At 44.4% G+C, this 18,272-nt stretch overlaps 1 protein-coding gene across 2 annotated transcripts in view; it reads left to right on the plus strand.

The window, feature by feature from the left end:
* The first annotated feature begins 12,839 nt into the window (after nucleotides 1-12,839).
* The window catches only part of rap1a (RAP1A, member of RAS oncogene family), a 104,702-nt gene continuing 99,269 nt past the window's right edge, over nucleotides 12,840-18,272 (plus strand). Inside the window, exon 1 of one of the 2 annotated variants that reach the window (XM_033042796.1) lies at nucleotides 12,840-12,941. The gene's annotated coding sequence lies outside the window, so the exon portion shown is untranslated. Of the gene's footprint in view, nucleotides 12,942-16,723; nucleotides 16,826-18,272 lie in introns of those variants that run through there. The other variant, XM_033042797.1, reaches the window with a different exon arrangement.

Below are 18,272 nucleotides of genomic sequence, written 5' to 3' on the forward strand. Positions count from 1 at the left end.
CGATCTTTACTGTCATTTTGAAAGTTAATAACTACTAGCTATCTTTGGTAATAAATGTCTGAAACCATTAATTGACTGATGGCATTCCTCAGAGGTCTGTAGCCACTCATGCCATCAAACAATAAAGGATACAATAAGACATAACATATTCAAGATAAGACTATCTTGCCAATGCTGTTGTTTCCTGTTTTCTCCCTTAACAGTAAGTGTTTATGAAGCCCACAGTAACACATTGTAGGATATTTCAATGGTTAAAGATACAGCTACTGATGAAGAAACATCTTACAAATTATTTTTCACTAATTCGAAAACTTATGGCGTAATGAAGTAAATTGCATTAATATGGGAGTTTCAGCAATGGGATATAAACAAGAAATAAAATAAATTTATTTTGTCCTGGAATCTACTTTGCCATTCAATTGGAAGATGCATTTATATATATCGACTGCATTTAGTTTAGTTTAGGGATACAACATTGAAACAGGCCCTTCAGCACACCGAGTCAATGCCTTGTTTACACTTATTCTATGTTATCCCATTTTCTCATCCACTTCTTACAAACTTGGGGCAAGTTACAGAAGCCAATTAACCTACAAACCCGCACTCCTTTGAAATGTGGGAAGAAACTGGAGGACTGTTTGTGGAGTCCGAAGAAGTGGCCTGACCTAAAAACGTCACCTATTCATGTTCTCCAGAGATGCTTCTTGACCCGTTGAGTTACTCAAGCACTTTGTTTTCTATTTTGTGTAAACCAGCATCTGAAGTTTCTTGAAGTCTACCTGATACATATGTGCTTTACTAGTCTTTCACTTCAATAAAACTAACGGCATCACCTTATCCTTTTATTTCTGTCTTCCTCGTTTGTTTAAGGAGGAACTGCAGATGCTGGTTTAAACCGAAGATAGCCACATGAAGCTGGAGTAACTCAGTGGGACAAGCAGCATCTCTGGAGAGAAGGAATAGGTGACGTTTCGGGTCGAGACCCTTCTTCAGTCTGAAAAAGGGTCTCGACCCGCAACGTCACCCATTTCTTTTCCCCGGAGATGTTGCCTGTCCTGCTGAGTTGTTCCTCATTTGTTTATTTAGCTTCTGCTTTAAAAAAATATATAGTATTCATTTCAACTACTCCATGTGGTAGTGAGTTCCACATTCTCACTACCTTCTGGAATTTCCCTAGTTTCCTAATTTGATTCTGACCCATCGTTTTAACGCTCCTTCATGTAGAATCACTTCCCTCGTGCATTCAGTTGAGTTCAGTCCAGTTTAGTTTATTGTCACGTGTACCGAGGTACAGTGAAAAGCTTTTGTTGCGTGCTAACCAGTCAACGGAAAGACAATACATGATTGCAATCAATGCATTTACAGTGTACAGATACATGATAAGGGAATAACATTTAGAGCAAGGTAAAGCCAGCAAAGTCCGATCAAGGATAGTCCAAGGGTCACTAAAGATGTAGATAGTAGCTCAGCACTACTCTCTGCTTGTGGTAGGATGATTCAGTTGCCTAATAACAGCTGGGAAGAAACTGTCCCTGAATGGTGTGTGTTTTCACACTTCTATACCGTTTGCCAGATGGGAGAGGGGAGAAGAGGGAGTGGTCAGGATGCGACTCGTCCTTGATTATGCTGCTGGCCTTGCCGAGGCAGCGTGAGGTGTAAATGGAATCAATAGAAGGGAGGTTGATTTGTGTGATGTCCTGGGCTGCATCCACAATTCGCTACAATTTCTTGCGGTCTTGGATGAAGCTGGTGGAATAGAGCTTGTGGTCTAGTGGGCAACTGTGATCCCTTTCCTCATGAATGTTCCAATTTCCCTCAAAATGTTAAAAGATGGCTTTTTAGGATAACGGTTATCTCCATTCTTGCAAAGAGAGCTCTTGTTTTTATGGTGATAGTTAAAATCTAATATCAACTTGTTGGACCTAAATAAAGGGATGCATAGTATCTGTTTAGTTTAGTTTAACAGCAAATTTATTTCCCACCATTTATAATGGATATTGTCACAGATCCTTTCGATTTTACCGTAACTTTGAATAAAGGTGAATAGCCAAAAACGTACGAAAACAAAATATTTCTCCTTCTTCACAAAATACTAATAAACAAGTGCCATCAATGTGTCCAGAAAAAAAAGTGTAGCTTTCAGTGAAATATTTGCACATAAAGGTGTATCCAAGCTGCAAATCCTTTCTTTACCTTGAAAAATGTCAATATTTATCCCATCAATATTTATCAAAGTTGAGCAATGGCAGGTGAATTGATTTTAAAGGATTAACAGCATCCAGCTGTGGTAGGCCGAGGATATTGGTAGGAGGAGGCCATTCAGCCCTTTGGGCCTGTCCCAATATTCAATTATATTATGGTTGACAGTGGGACAGGACAGTTAAATGCAAATTTATTCGCATAGAGGGTAATAAATCTCAGAATCTCTGAAAACCTCTGCAACTGAGGGCAGCGGAAGCAGATCATTGGATACATTCAAGATGGAGATAGAGTCATAGTTATACAGCGTGGAAACAGGCCCATGCAGGCAGGCAGGCAACCTGTCCTCTCCATGTACCTGTCCAATTGTTTCTTAAACATTGGGATAGTCCATGCCTCAATTACCTCCTCTGGCAGCTTATTCCATGCACCCACCACCCTTTGTGTCAAAAAGGTACCCCTCAGATTCCTATTAAATCTTTTAAGGTCCTTAATGTAAACCTATGTCCTCTGGTCCTCGATTCTGTCAAGAGACTGTGCATCTACCCGATCTATTCCTGTCATGATTTAGTACACCTCTATAAGATCGCCCTTCATCCTCCTGCGCTCCAAGAAATTAAGTGCTAGCCTACTTAGCCTCTCCCTATAGCTCAGACTCACAAGTCCTGGTAACATCGTCGTAAATCTTCTCTGTACCCTTTCCAGCTTGACAACATCTTTGCTATAACAAGATAGATAAAATAAATGTGAAAGATTGAGGGACTGAGGGTTACGGGGAACTGGCACAGGGGAAGTTGAGGCTGATGTGGATCAGTCATGGTGGGGAAGATTAAGGAGTGTGAATCCTCGCCCTGCTCCTATTCCTTTGTGTCCTTGTGTGCTATTGGTCACTGGATGTTCCTGCTAACTTAATTTTAGTTAAATGAAATTTTAGCTGGAAATTTACCTAAACTTTCAACTTATTACTAGGGGGGCAGAGACCCAATAAAACTAACTGGGCAGAATTTTAACCCAGATTGTAAAGCCATGGAGTCATACAACATGGAAACAGGCCCATTGGCATAACTTGCCCATGCCAAAGGAGATGGACAATAGACACAAGACAATAGACAATAGGTGCAGGAGTAGGCCATTCGGCCCTTCGAGCCAGCACCGCCATTCAATGTGATCATGGCTGATCATCCCCAATCAGTACCCTGTTCCTGCCTTCTCCCCATATCCCCTGACTCCGCTATTTTTAAGATCCCTATCTAGCTCTCTCTTGAAAGCATCCAGAGAACCGGCCTCCACCGCCCTCTGAGGCAGAGAATTCCACAGACTCACCACTCTCTGTGAGAAAAAGTGTTTACTCCTCTCCGTTCTAAATGGCTTACTCCTTATTCTTAAACTGTGGCCCCTGGTTCTGGACTCCCCCAACATCGAGAACATGTTTCCTGCCTCTATCGTGTCCAAACCCTTAACAATCTTATATGTTTCAATATTTGATGGCCCATCTACGCTAGTCCCACCTCAATGGTTCAATGGCACAATTGTACTTTATTTGTCGTTGTTTATTTGTAATGAGATACAATGAAATTCATTTTTGTATGCAACTCAGTAAAAGTATCACTGTACATAAGTATGTAGAAAGGAACTGCAGATGCTGGTTTACACCAAAGATAGACACAAAATGCTGGATTAAGCCAGCGAGACAGGCAGCGTCTTTGGACAGAAGGAATGGGATGTCTGAAGAAGGGTCTTGACCCGAAATGTTACCCAGTCTGAAGAATTATTTTGACCCGATCCATCTTAACTGACCCTACCACCGGCTAAGGTACACGCCTAGATCCATCCTGACTTAAGATGTGTCTTGACCCGAAACATCGCCCATTCCTTCTCTCCAGAGATGCTGCCTTTCCCGCTGGGTTACTCCAGCATTTTGTGACCATACATAAGTGCTTAGGTACACCTGAGATGGCCTGTGTTTGGCCCATATCCCTCTAAACCTTTCCTAACCATGTATCTGTCCAAATGTCTTTTAAATGCTGTTATAGTACCTGTTTCAACTACTGTACCCCTTCTGGCAGCACCACACAGTGTGTGAAAAAAAATGCCCCTCAGGGCCCTATTAAATCTTTCCCCGCTCACCTTAAACCCATGTCCTCTGACTCTTGATTCCCCTACTCCAAGTAAAGGACTCCGTGCTTTCATCTTATCTATCCCTCAGAAAGGAAAACAGATTGTAGACTTATTCATGACATTCCTGACAGCGGGATGTTCCAAAATTCAATAAGGAACGTTTGAATTGTATTCATTGCCGTCTTTTAAAAAGGTGTGGTTGCCAATTTGCGCACATTGATATTCCTCAGCAACAAAAGACAAATGACTCGGTCATCTGTATTTAGAATTTATTAAACACTTGAGGATATCTCCTTTGTTCTTCTATAAATAGTGCAGTGTGATCTTTTATATCCAACTGAGAGAGCAGACATGACTCTGGCAAGCTGAGCATGAAAGGCTTGTGTGTTAAAGAATTCTGCTGGCTGGAAGAGCCTGTGTTCCATGTATACATGCAGCGTGTGATGCTGCAGCCACTGTTTGAGTATTTGAAGGGGCTGCTCCTTGCTTTCTGGCTGCGTAAGTTCATAAGTTCATAAGTGATGGGAGCAAAATCCTGACTACGGGTGCTGCCTGTATGGAGTTTATACGTTCTCCCTGTGACCTGAGTGGGGTTTCGCCGAGATCTTTGGTTTCCTCCCACACTCCAAAGACGTACAGGTTTGTAGGTTAATTGACTGGGTAAAAATGTAAAATTGTCCCTAGTGTGCATAGGGTAGTGTTAATCTGTGGTGATCGCTGATCGGTGTGTACTCGGTGGGCCAAAGGGCCTGTTTCCACGCCGTATCTCTAAACTAAATAACTGGTAATTATTGCATTTGGTGGTGGGTATGTTTTTACTGTCTGTTTTGTAAATATTATTATTGTTAATAATTGTCAGACTGTTTATCTGCCAACCACCATTTACAGTAAGATAAGGAAGCTGGATGATTTGTGCAGTACCTAAGCATGTTGCGTGCCTCGTAATTCTGCAATTGTATAAAGTGTTGACTCAATGACATCTCTAATGCCTGATGTCATTCTGCAGGTGCACTAAGTCTGGTTTAGTCCGTGTTTACTGGTAATCATGTTTAAGAACTTCAGTAACTCTAGGCTGCAAGGCGAGGACGAATATTTCTTGTAAAACAACATGCTTATCTTTTATGTTGAAACAAAGAACTGCAGATGCTGGTTTGTACCAAAGAAAGACACAAAGTACTGGAGTAACTCAGCGGGTCTGGCAGCATCTCTTCTTCTTCTTCTTGCGAATGGCGTGCACAGCCTAAAGTTGTTCGACAACTTGTTCTATTTGATCTTATTTGATTGTGCACACCAGGTTGATTGCATTGGTTGAAACAGGGCGGACCACGTGAAGATTGCAATCTCCCACCCCGCAGCATCTCTGAAGAAAAAGGATGGGTGACGTTTCAGGTCTGTACCCTATTTCAGACTGAAGAAGGCCTCTGAGAAGGGTCCTGACCCGAAACGTCACCTTTGCTTATCTTTATGTTTAGGGAGGAACTGCAGATGCTAGTTTACACTGATGATAGTCACAAAATGCTGGACTAACTCAGCAAGTCAGGCAGCATCTCTGGAGAAAAAGGATCGGTGACTTTTCGGATTGGGACCATGCATGAGCAAACATCGCCCGTCCTTTTACTCCAGAGATGCTGCCTGACCCGCTGAGTTACTCCAGCACTTTGTCTGTCTTTGCTTACCTTTATGTTTAGGAAGGAACTGTTGATGCTGGTTTACACTGAAGGTAAACGCAACATGCTGGAGTAACTCGGCGGCTCAGGCAGCATCTCTGGAGAAAATAAATAGGTGACGTTTCGGGTCGAGACCCTTCTTCAGACTGCCAAACCGACTGAGTTATTCCAGCACTTCGTGTGTATATCTTTGCTTATCTTTGTGTTATTTTCCAGCTTTGTATTGGAGGTTCAGCAGCACTACTGTTGTGTGAAATTGCCTTTCTTCAACCTCTTGCTGTAGGTTGGGCGTTTTCATCTGCACATTGAATTCTTCTGGCTCTGGTTGTGCGTGTAAATGTGGAGATTGTTGATTTTTTTTCTTGTAGAAATATAAGCTAACCAGCAACAACTACTTGTACTTATTTGGCAACTCTAATTAAAGATGATGCAAGAAACTGCAGATGCTGGAATTTTGAGCAAAAGCCAAAGTGCTGGAGGAATCCAGTGAGTTAGGTAGCATCTGTGAACAGGCGACGTATCGGGTTGGGACCCTTCTTCAGCCATTATGGTAGAGAGGAGAAAACTGGAAAAGAGAGGTGTGAGCAGGGCAAAACCTGGTGTGTTAGGTAAATCATAATCAGAATCTTAATTGTAATCGTAATTTATTAGCCAAGTATGTTTTGCAACATATACGAGGAAGTTGGTTTGCCATATAATCATACCAAAAAAGCAACAAGACACACAACTACATAAACTTTGACATAAACATCCACCACAGCGGCTCCTCCACTGTGATGGAAGGCAATAAAGTCTTAACTTCTTTCCTCCTTTCCACCCGCGGTCGGGGGAATCGAACTGTCCGCAGCCGGCAATCGAGCTTCCACGTCTGGGTGGTCTAAGCCAGTGATTCCCAACCTGGGGCCATATGTTGGGGCCATGGCAAATTTCAGGGGGCCACAGAAACATTTTGGGTTTTAGGGGGCCACAGGTTCAATGAAGGGGGCCACAGAGCTACCACCCTGTTGCCTCCTAAATTTCAGTTCTAATAAATTTATATCTATGTAGTTGAAATCTTTTTGATGTTTGTGGAATAGAATAAAAGAGAATATATGTGCAATTAATAGGCACTAATATCTTTCTGGAAGGTATTATAATATTGAAGTACTTTTTTTCCACTAATAATGTCAGGGGGGTACAGAAAAATTAAAAGATCCCAAGGGGGCCATGAGCTAAAAAAGGTTATCGTGAGGTGGGGGTGGGGGGGGGGGGGGGGGGTAGATGAGTGGAGTAGGTGACAGAGGCTGAAAGGAGACAAAAGGATGTCAGATAAGGAGTGAAGAGGAGGAAAATGTAAAGCCAGAGGGAGGGGTATAGGTGGAAGGAGACAGGGCCGGGGGAGAGGGGGGAAATAAAAGGGAAATGAGGCAAGCTGGGAGAGAAGATGAGTGTATGAAGGAAGGGAAAGGGGCAGAGTGATGGGGGTGGCTATTGATTGGGAGAAATTGACGTACATCAGGGTGAGGGGGGGAGCACAGGAAAGGTAGGTGGGGTGAAGTAGGTATTGTGCACCAGGGTCAGATGCGGAGGAGTGGGGGGGTAATAAGATTAGAGAGCTTCACACCTTTAAAAATCACTTTACCACCTTTGATTGACCCAAAATATTTTATCGTCAGCAGACTACTTTTTGAAATGTGCTTACTATTATCACTCAACACTCAAGAAGCTCTCACAGGGAGCAGGTATAAACACCAGGTAATTTATTTCTTAAATGATGTTGGTTGAATAATGAAAGGCCTGGATAGAGTGGATGTGAAGGGGATGTTTCCACTAGTGGGAGAGTCTAGGACCATAGCCTCACAATAAAAGGACGTACCTTTACAAAGGAAAGTTGACAGAAATGCTGGAGAAACACAGCGGGTGCAGCAGCATCTATGGAGCGAAGGAAATAGGCAAGGTTTCGGCCCGAAACGTTGCCTATTTCCTTCGCTCCATAGATGCTGCTGCACCCGCTGAGTTTCTCCAGCACTTCTGTCTACCTTCGATTTTCCAGCATCTGCAGTTCCTTCTTAAATACCTTTACAATGGAGATGAGTAGGAATTTCTATTGACAGGGGGTGGTGAATCTGTGGAGAATCACTGCCACAGGCGGCCAAGTCAATGGATATCTTTAAGGTGGACATTGACAGATTCTTGATTTGTACGGGTGTTAGGGGTTATGGGGAGACAGTAGGAGAACAGGGATGAGTGGGAAAGATGGATCAGCCATGATTGATGGCAGAGTAGACTTCATGGACCGAAAGACCTAATTCTCCTCCTAGAACTTATGAACTTAAAGAAGCGATATTGGCCAAGATACAGAGGAGAATACGCCTGTTGTCTTTCAAAATAGCATCAAGGAATCTTTACATTTCTTTTCAGACAACAGATGGTGTCTCCTTTAAGTATCTCATCTGAAATTCAGATTGTCTGACTGTGCCGTATTCCCTCGTTACAAGATGTGACTTTGTTTGTGCTCAAGGTTGATGCTTGTGCCTGAGAATTGTAGACACAAGGAACTCAGATGCTGGTTTACAAAAAAACCTACAAAGTGCTGGAGTAACTAAGCGGGTCGGGTAGCAAGTGTGGAAGGCATAGATAGGTGGTGTTTTGGATCAGGACCCTTCTTCAGAAGAGTCTCAAGAAGGGTCCTGACCCGAAACCTCACCTATCCATGTATTTCAGAGATGCTACCTGACCCGCTGAGATGCTCCAGCACTTTGGGCTTGAGAATTAGGTTTGGTACATTGTGAATGGGTGCTATTTTTTTGTTTAAGCACGGATTTCTAAGTGTGAATTGATTTGTTTGTATGAGCTGAAATATGAGTTTATTTAAGTGTTGAGTCTGTTTGCATAAATGCTTATGTCAGTGGACATTAGTCTGCATGTGTGTATAGAACATTGGCGCATAAATGTCCATGCCGAACATGTGTAGGAAAGAACTGCAGATGCTGGGTTAAATCGAAGGTAAACACAAAATGCTGGAGTAACTCAGCGGGACAGGCAGCATCTCGGGAGAGAAGGAATGGGTGACTTTTCGGGTCGAGACCAGTCTGAAGAAGGGTCTTGACCCGAAATGTCACTATTCCTTCTCTCCAGAGATGGTGCCTGTCCCGCTGAGTTACTCCAGCATTGTGTGTCTACCTTCCATGCCTGTGCCTATCTGAAAGGCTATTAGATGTCACTATCGTATCTGCCTCTACCACCAGCTGTACCAGGATGCTCTAGGCATCCATCATTCTCTGTGTAACACCCGCCCTGCACATTTCATTTATATTTTGCCAGGAAGCTATGTATAAGTGTGTTTGGCCCAGTGTGTGTGTGCACACATGCACATTTGAGCATGCTATTGGCCTATATTAATGTGTGGGGGATTTTTGATGTTTAAATATCTGTGTATATGTTAGTCATGTTGCAGCTTAGGTATGTATATGTGTATTGAGATGAATGTAAGCATTTAAGAATGTGACAGTGTTTGTTGACAGTTTGTGAATCATTGTGGTTGTGCACATATCACTGACTGTATGTGGTTATTAGCCACGGTTTAGTTAGTTTAGTTTGGAGATACAGCGTGGAAAAAGGTCATTTGGCCCACCAGGTATGCTTGGACCAATGATCACATGTACACTACTTTGATCAAAAGTGCACCATTTCTATCCTGCACACAGGGGACAATTTACAGAAGCCAATCGTACAACGTCGCCTATTTCCTTCCCTCCATAGATGCTGCTGCACCCGCTGAGTTTCTCCCGCACTTTTGTCTAACCTGCGTACAAACCTGCACGTCTTTGAAATGCGGGAGGAAAGCAGAATACCTGGAGGAAACTCACATGGTCACATGGAGACCGTGCAAACTACGTACATACAGCAGCGATCAAACCCGGGTCTTTGGCGCTGTAAGGCAGCAACTCTACTGCTGCCCAACTGTGCCGCCCTTAAATTTGGATGTGTACACTTGCTTCGGTATGATTGTGTTTAAAGATTGTAAGGGTGTATGAATGAGCACAGATGCGTACGTTGAAAGTTTGGGTGGGTACCCAAGTAAGTGTTGCACAAATATATGTGAGTCGCAGTGTTTTCCGAGGGTGACAGCATTTGGGAAAATGCATGCATTTGTATGTGGGGATGAATTCGGATGTATGAATTTATAGGGGCTCCAGGGAGTTTGGGACCATGGCGCAGGAAGGAACTGCAGATGCTGGTTTAAACCGAAGATGTACACAAAATGCTGGAGTAACTCAGCGGGACAGGCAGCGTCGCTGGAGAGAAGGAATGGGTGACGTTTCGGGTCGAGACCTTTCTTCAGACGTTCTTCGGACTTGGAACATGGGTAGTCTTGACCTTGTTTGAGTGCATTTGGTGGGGTGTTGTGTGTGTGTCTGAGAGTGGATTTGTATAGGTGGTGATGAATGTGTGAGAATGAGTTTAGGCATTTCTATGTGGCACAAAGGAGTGGCCGTGGGGTTGGGCATTTTATGTGTACGTGGTGTTTTTATGTAAGTTTGAATTGGGCAATGCATTCATGATTTTGCGAATGACTGGGTGCTAATGGGACATTATGGGTGCTTGTTGTCATGGGGGGTGTTTGTGTGCAAGAGGGAGATTCTGAGTGTGCAATAGATCACATCTATATCTGTGAGTGTACCTGGCTGCATGCATGAGTTTGAATGTTTGTTTTTGCACGATGGTGTGAGGGAGATTTGTATTCACTTGACTCAAACATTTTCATAAATATGTAAAACGTCACAATAGAATAGTGACGCAGGTGGTAGAGACGCTGCCTCTTAGCACCCGAGTCCCCAGTTTGATCCTGGCATCGGGTGCTGCTTGTACGGAGTTTTCACGTTCTTGCTATGACCACGTGGGTTTCCTCTGGATGCTCCATTTTCCTCCTGCATCCCAAAGATCTGCGGGGTTGTGGGTTAATTGACCGCTGTTAATTGCCCTTGGTGTGTGGGGAGTGGATGCAGAAGGGGGGGAGGGGGGAGGGGGGGGGGATAACAGTGTGAAAACGTGATCGATGGTCAGCATGGACTCGGTGGGCCGAAAGGCCTGATTCCACGCTGCACCTTTCAATTGATCGTTCAATCCATTCAATCAGTCAACTCAAACAAATTTCAACTGAGGAAGGGTCTGAGGAACCAAACACTTATCACACCTGCCTGCATTTGGTCCATATCTATCCAAACCTGGACTATCCATGTACCTGTCTCTGTTCCCTATCTATTGGGATAGTCCCAGCCTCATCAACCTCCTCTGGCAGCTCGTTCCATACACCCATCACTTCTTTGTGTGAAAATCCAGGTGTGTACCTTGGCTGGTGGCTGGATCAGTCAGGGTGAATAAAGGTGAATCTACGCTGGCTGCACTTCACTCAATAGCAAGAATGTCCTTCCTCGATATTAGGATCACTCAGCGACTCTATAAACTCTATGAGCTTCTGCTTCTGCTTGCTACTGCACAACCGCCAACAGCTGGGGTTATCTCGTGCAGGTTACGCTCGCATGGGCACTGGTTGCAAAAGGGTTATTTAGATTTTTATGTGGGCAAGTTTGGTGAGATGATCCATGTCCAAGTTGTCGAGCTGTGACTTGAAGAGTGACAAGGTTGGTGCACATCTGGTGGTGCCGGGAAGGACGTTCCACTCTAGGATAGTCCATGGATATAGTGACTGTAGATAAAAATGTTTAAGAAGGAACTGCAGATGCTGGAAAATCGAAGGTAGGCAAAAGTGCTGGAGAAAGTCAGCGGGTGCAGCAGCATCTATGGAGCGAAGGAAATAGGCAACGTTTCGGGCCGAAACCCTTCTTCAGACTGTAGACTGTAGAAACCCTTCTTCAGACTGTAGATAGCTATTTTTGTTAGTTCTAAATCTAGTATAAATAAACTGACCTGAGGGACTGTGTTGTAGATTTCTGGGTATTGGATTGAATGAGGTGGGATATGTTACTGGGGATGATGCCACGAGTCTCCTTGTAGACAGTAACGTATAAGCGGGCTTTGGTGAGGCTTGACTCCAGCGACTCCCAGCCAAAGCTTCACCGGTGGCTGGGCCAGTCAGAGAGGAGGTCTGGGTAAGGATGTGGTCGTAGAGTTGTAGGGCAGGGGGGATCACAGAGAGGGGGGGGGCAGTTAGAGAGGAGGCTGGGTCAGTCTGAAGAAGGGTTTCGGCCCGAAACGTTGCCTATTTCCTTCGCTCCATAGATGCTGCTGCACCCGCTGAGTTTCTCCAGCATTTTTGTGTACCTGGGCCAGTCAGGATGGGAGGTAGATAACTCAGCGGGTGCAGCAGCATCTATGGAACGAAGGAAATAGGTAATGTAACGTTCCCCCCTGCCCTCCAACTGTAGGCTGCCCCCTCTCTGTGATCCCCCCTGCCCTCCAACTGTACACTGCCCCCTCTCTGTGATCCCCCCTGTCCTCCAACTGTACATTGCCCCCTCTCTGTGATCCCCCCCTGCCCTCCAACTGTACACTGCCCCCTCTCTGTGATCCCCCCTGTCCTCCAACTGTACGCTGCCCCCTCTCTGTGATCCCCCCTGCCCTCCAACTGTACACTGCCCCCTCTCTGTGATCCCCCCTGTCCTCCAACTGTAGGCTGCCCCCTCTCTGTGATCCCCCCTGTCCTCCAACTGTACACTCCCCCCTCTCTGTGATCCCCCTGCCCTCCAACTGTACGCTGCCCCCTCTCTGTGATCCCCCCCTGCCCTCCAACTGTACACTGCCCCCTCTCTGTGATCCCCCCTGCCCTCCAACTGTACGCTGCCCCCAGTCAGGGTGGGATCTATTCTAGCGGTGGGGCCCACCGCCGGCGTTTTAAGAGGCGTTGCCGTTTGAAGGCGCGCCAGAGCGAGGCTGGGCTGACGTTGGGCGGGCGGCAGTGACAGGAGCGGCGCGGAGCGGACGGACGGACGGACGGAGCGACCGAGGGAGCCTGAGGTACCGGGGGAGAGAGGGGGGGAGAGCGGGGGTGGGGAGACGATGCGAGGCGAGGCCGCTGCCACCGACGACGACGCCAACAACGGGTGTCAGAGTCGCGGTCCCGTCCCGGTCTGAGTGACGGGAGAGGGGATGAGGCGTGAGCCAGCGGGCGGCTTCGGTGTGTGAGGAAGGCGGTGCCGCCGCCAGGCCCCGCGGGGAGACAAACCCCGGCACCAGGCGTGGAGTCGCCGGCTGTAGGCGAGGCCCCGGTCCCCGGGACGCGCCCTCACTCGAGGGGCGAGGCTTCTGGGCCTGTTCATTCCCCCGCAGCCGGCTCTGTGAGCCCTCGCTCCCTCGTCCCAGGGCCCGGCGGCGGGGTGGGGAGAGGAGGGGGTCGCACATATCGGGGTGGGCACCCTAGGGCCCCTTTGGTGCGGGGGATTCGGGCGCCGTTTAGGGCGGCGGGGGGGGCATTTAAGGCGGCACCCTAGGGGGTCCTTTGAGGCTGTGGGGAGGCTCCACCATTGGGAGAGTTTGGGGAGTAGGGAGGTTGGGGTGGGCACCCCAAGGAGTGGTTGAAGGTGCCACCCTTGGGAGAGTCTGGAGCTGGGTTGTAGGGCTACCCCGAGGGGCTTTTTATACTAACGGGGTGACACCCTAGCACCTCGGGGTGCTTTGGAAGGGCACCACCCTCGGTCCCTTTAAGGCTGGGGAGGGGCACCCAGAGATCCCTTTTGGGCTGTGGGAGATGGGGTGGGCACCCCAGGGAGTGTTTGTGGCTGGGAAGGGTGGCACCCTAGGGCCCGTGGGGGTGGGGGGCGGGGCGGTGCCACCGTAGGACTTTTTGGGGTTATGTGCGACTTGCCCTGGTTTTGGGGAGGGGGAGGGGGGGGGGGGGGAGAGAAAGATGGTGGGAAGCTGAGCAGTAAATCCTGAGTGTGTGGGCAGTATCTTGCAGAAGTGTTTTAACCAAATAAAAAGGTCAGCCAGGAAACCTATTTGATGTTTACTGGCACAAATCAAATAAGGTCCCTTGTGGGTTGGGGTGGGCACCCCAGTGAGTGTTTGGGGCTGGAGGGTACACCCCACAAGGGCCCTTTGGTGTTGTCTTGGCACCACCCTAGGGGGCTTTGGGGTGGGGGGTTGACACTCTGGGGCTGTAGTGGGTGTAACCCTCAAGGGGCCTTTAGAACGCCTGCCCCCCACCCCCCTCCCCTTTCGAGGGCACCTTCGGGGTTGAGGGTTGGGCACCCTGTGGGATCTTTGGGGGGGGAGAGGCCCTGCCCTGGCTTAGAGCGGGGTATGGTGGGGAGCTGAGAACTTGATGTCGCCTCCCGTGTAGCAAATCCTGAGTGTGCTTAGGCAGTATCTTGCAGAAGTATTTTGTGTTAATAAAAAAATAATAATGTCAGCCAGGAAATCATTCTGAAGTTTTACTGGCAAAAATCAAACATGCAGTTCAGAAATAAATCAGCCGGCAAAGTGTAATAAGCTTGTGAAACTTTATTGCTGGAAATACTCCACAAATTAGGGGTTAACATTTCTGGTTGATAATTGATGAAAAGTCAACGGCTGAAACGTTAAGTCTCCACTTGTCTCTGGATCCTGCCGAACCTGAATGTATCCAGTGGATTGTTTCTGTTTTTTTCCATCTACAAATTTTGGCTTTTTAAATAAGGATTTAAGCTGTAGACTATGCAACTGAAAGTTGTACAGTGTCCGGGTAAAGTCATTGGCACAGATATCTAGCTGTGTTGCAGTTACTTAATGTTGACATGCTTGGTTTCAGTTTAAGAAAAAACTTCCAGTATTTCCACCAATCCATCTCTCAGAAAATCGAGTGGCCAATTTCAAGATCTGGTTTGTTTTTTTGCCTCCATTGTAGGTTAAATGCTTCTTGGCATGCCAGCCCAGATGGGTATGTTATCTTGTGTGTAGTGACATGGTGTGTAAATGCTTTCTCTTTTTTTTCCCTTTCGATTAATTAAACATACTGAACATCCAGATGGTGGAAATTGGATCAAGTCACTTCAGGGGAGAGTGAGATGATGATTTACTTTTTTTAGTGTAGGCTTGCCAACCTAATTGTAGATTTTTTATAACAAATTTAAAGTATTTTGGGGGTAACATGCCTTTTTAATTTAGTGCATTTAAAACATTTTGTCCTTGGATTATTCAGAGAATTTAGTAAATTTTATTTAATCTGATTTGTAAAATCTGACAAATGTCCCATTGAGTAAGAACAGCAGTTACTACAGAAATGAATGTAAGCACATTGTATAAAATGCTTATTTTTTGTCCAGCCTGAATGTTCTATCTTCTAAATCAGGTCATCCAAATGAGCTGCCCATATCTTAACTAGAACTGTTCAGTTTACCCACCATCCCTCTGCTTGATGACCTACATTGGCTCCCAGTTAAGCAGCACCTTAATAAAGATTTTTTAAATCTTCTATGGTTTTGCTCCTCATTTCTGCGATTCTTTTCAGCTATGGCACCTTCTGAAATATTCTGACCCTCCATTTTAGAAGTCTGCTTGAGCATAAAGTAAAAACTTGACAGTGATCAATCCAAACCAAGCCCAAGTACTTGTAATTTTTTCCATACCTGACCTGGAGGCAGTTTTCAGAAAAAAAAACTTCCTTCAGTGCTGTTTGTTAAGAATGAAGAACACATGTAGTACTACAAAGAATACCCTGTCCTGGATAGGGTATACCCTGTCCTGGATTGGGTTAGCACAGCCTTACTGAACCCAGATTGTCTGGTCTTGTCAGGCTCTGGTTGGGACTGTATTCCAATTATAACCCCTTGAGCATCTCCACTTTTGGCTGCCAATAGCATAATCTCTGAAATTCTCTCACTACCTATTTTAAAACAATTTTTAAACTCTACTATTATAATCTGACCTAATGTCTACTTGTTGGATTAATGTCAAAATTTGCTTGATAATGTTCCTGTGAAGCATCTTGGAGTGGTTTACTCTTAATATCACTGTAATCTGGTTTACACTAACCTTCTGTAGTTGAATGAAAAGGATCATACCTTGCTGTATAGATGGGTTTTAAATTCTCACAACATCTTAGTTTGTTAGTAATAGGGGTTTCCACTGGAGAAAAAGTGAAGAGACTCAAAATCTGAAATTAACTATAAATGATAAAATTACAATACCTTAAAACTCTGCCTATCCTTAGCCCCACGTCCCCCTCCCTTTTCATCTGTGCATTAATTGCCTCGTATTGTGTTTTGAATTGTATTCTGTCTTTACTTTGTGTACTAGTCATGTCTCTACTATTTATTTCATTCCCCTTACATGTTTTTCCTCTACCTGCTAAATTTTTGTAAGGTGTCCTTGAGACTCTTGAAAGGCGCCCATAAATAAAATTTATTATTATTATTATTACTCCGTTTGAAGAAGGGTTTTGATCCGAAACGTCACCCATTCCTTCTATCCAGAGATGCTGCCTGTCCCGCTGAGTTACTCCAGCATTTAGTGCCTTATCTCCATGTTTGATCTTTGTTTTTCCAGTCCTTTATTTGTATAAATGCAGAGTTTTTAGAATTCGGATGTTAAAAACTAATTTCTGATTTATTTTCTCTATATTTAATGTAAATAGCATAAACTGCTTCAGAGTAGAGCAGGCTCAGCTCTCATTTTATAGGTGTGGTGTATTGTCAGAAATTTGCTTCCACCTCAGACTTCTTTGTGTTGATTGGCTACTGACTCTCCTTCCTTATTCTGTAATGTTTATGCAAGGACCTCTTTGTGATATTGGCTTCTGATTAGTGCTTTGTAAGTCGTTGCTCTCGTCCTGACATGAAAACGGTAGAATTTGGAACTATGGTTTCACTTTTAATGTCAGTTTTGAAATCTAGCGTTCCTGCATGAGTTCAGTGAATGAAATGGTAAGTGTGGAATCTTTTTTGTGTGGAATTTGTTCAGAGCATTAGAATTGTGTTTCATTTGGGAAAAGTACAAGTGGAGCATTAAATACTACCCATTTTTTTTGGGGTGTAGTGTTTTAAAAATATTTTCCATGCTGTTTCTGATGTACCAACATGAAATTTTCAATGAAATTAATTTTTGTCATTAATTTCAAATGAAATTTAAAAAAGCTTGCCAATGATCAAAACATATCTTTAAAAGGTGGAAAGAGGTTTTGGTTTGTTGGTCAGTTTAAAATGCATGTTCAATGCAACATAATTAGCATCTTTCTTTTAAAGATAAAGGAATCTTTGTGGTTAACATTTCAATGAAATTGGAATGTTCTGTGCTTTGTCCAATCAAATGAGATCAGAATTAGTTTTTGTTAAAACTTTTTTCAGATTTGGTGTGGTGCTGCCGTCTATAACTGCAGTATTAAATGTCTTCTGCAACTACACATTAGAGAGAATGCCTGGTTTAATAATGAAATTGAATGCCACAAACTGAAAATTATTACTCTTCATAAAGCTGTTGCCGTGCTAATCGAACATCTTAAAGATGCTTATACGATTTGAAAGAAGCTGAATTAAAAAAAAAAAAACTAGCGACACTTCTCAACTTTTGTATTGTGTGGAGTTGGGCTGTATTTTAAGCTGTTTTAAAACGGAGGAATTGCAACTTTTAGTCATTTTTTTCCCTCTTCCTGGAATGAGATTTTTGCACAATGAATATCTGATCCTTTTGATACATTGGATGTTAAAGTTCATCCTTTTTTGCTGCAATTGTGGCATGAAAATGCATACTGACTTGATTGGTTACTGTCAATACAAAACTGACAAGTTATTGGATGTATTCCTAGCCTGAGATGCTTAAAGCATGTTTTGACCTGAAACTAAAAAAAGTGCAAGCTTCCTGCATTTATGTTAACTGTGAAAATGATTTTTTTAAACTCCGCGGAAGCATTCTGCTGTATGTCGTACGCACCCTTTTTTTTGATAACTATGTAAAAAGTGCGATTGCCATTTTTAAATGGCATTGACAATTTCAACTTGTACAGTAATTGGGTGAAAGGCTGAATTGCAAATCTTGGCTTTTCTGTTTCTTTCCCATCGTACTGTTGCTGAATTTTACCCGTGCTTGTAGTTTGCCTTTCTCATTATTGATAAAACCTTCGTAACAGACTTTCCTCCATGAGATCTATGTTGCAAAACCTTGCTCCACCTAAGGGGCTTGCTTGCATTAGATCTTTCTTTCCTGTTATGACTCTCCACACCCCTGCCTTTCTCCCGTGGGATCTGCAATAATATTTTTGAATTTGGTTTCCACTGACCTTTAACTTCTTTAATCCAGCCTGTGAAGTCTGACCAATTCAGGGTTCCTAAATATTCGCCTCCGCTACTATAAGGGAGCATTGGCTGTCCGTTTTGT

The sequence above is a fragment of the Amblyraja radiata genome, chromosome 24 (assembly GCF_010909765.2).
Source record: "Amblyraja radiata isolate CabotCenter1 chromosome 24, sAmbRad1.1.pri, whole genome shotgun sequence".
Lineage (NCBI taxonomy): Eukaryota > Metazoa > Chordata > Chondrichthyes > Rajiformes > Rajidae > Amblyraja > Amblyraja radiata.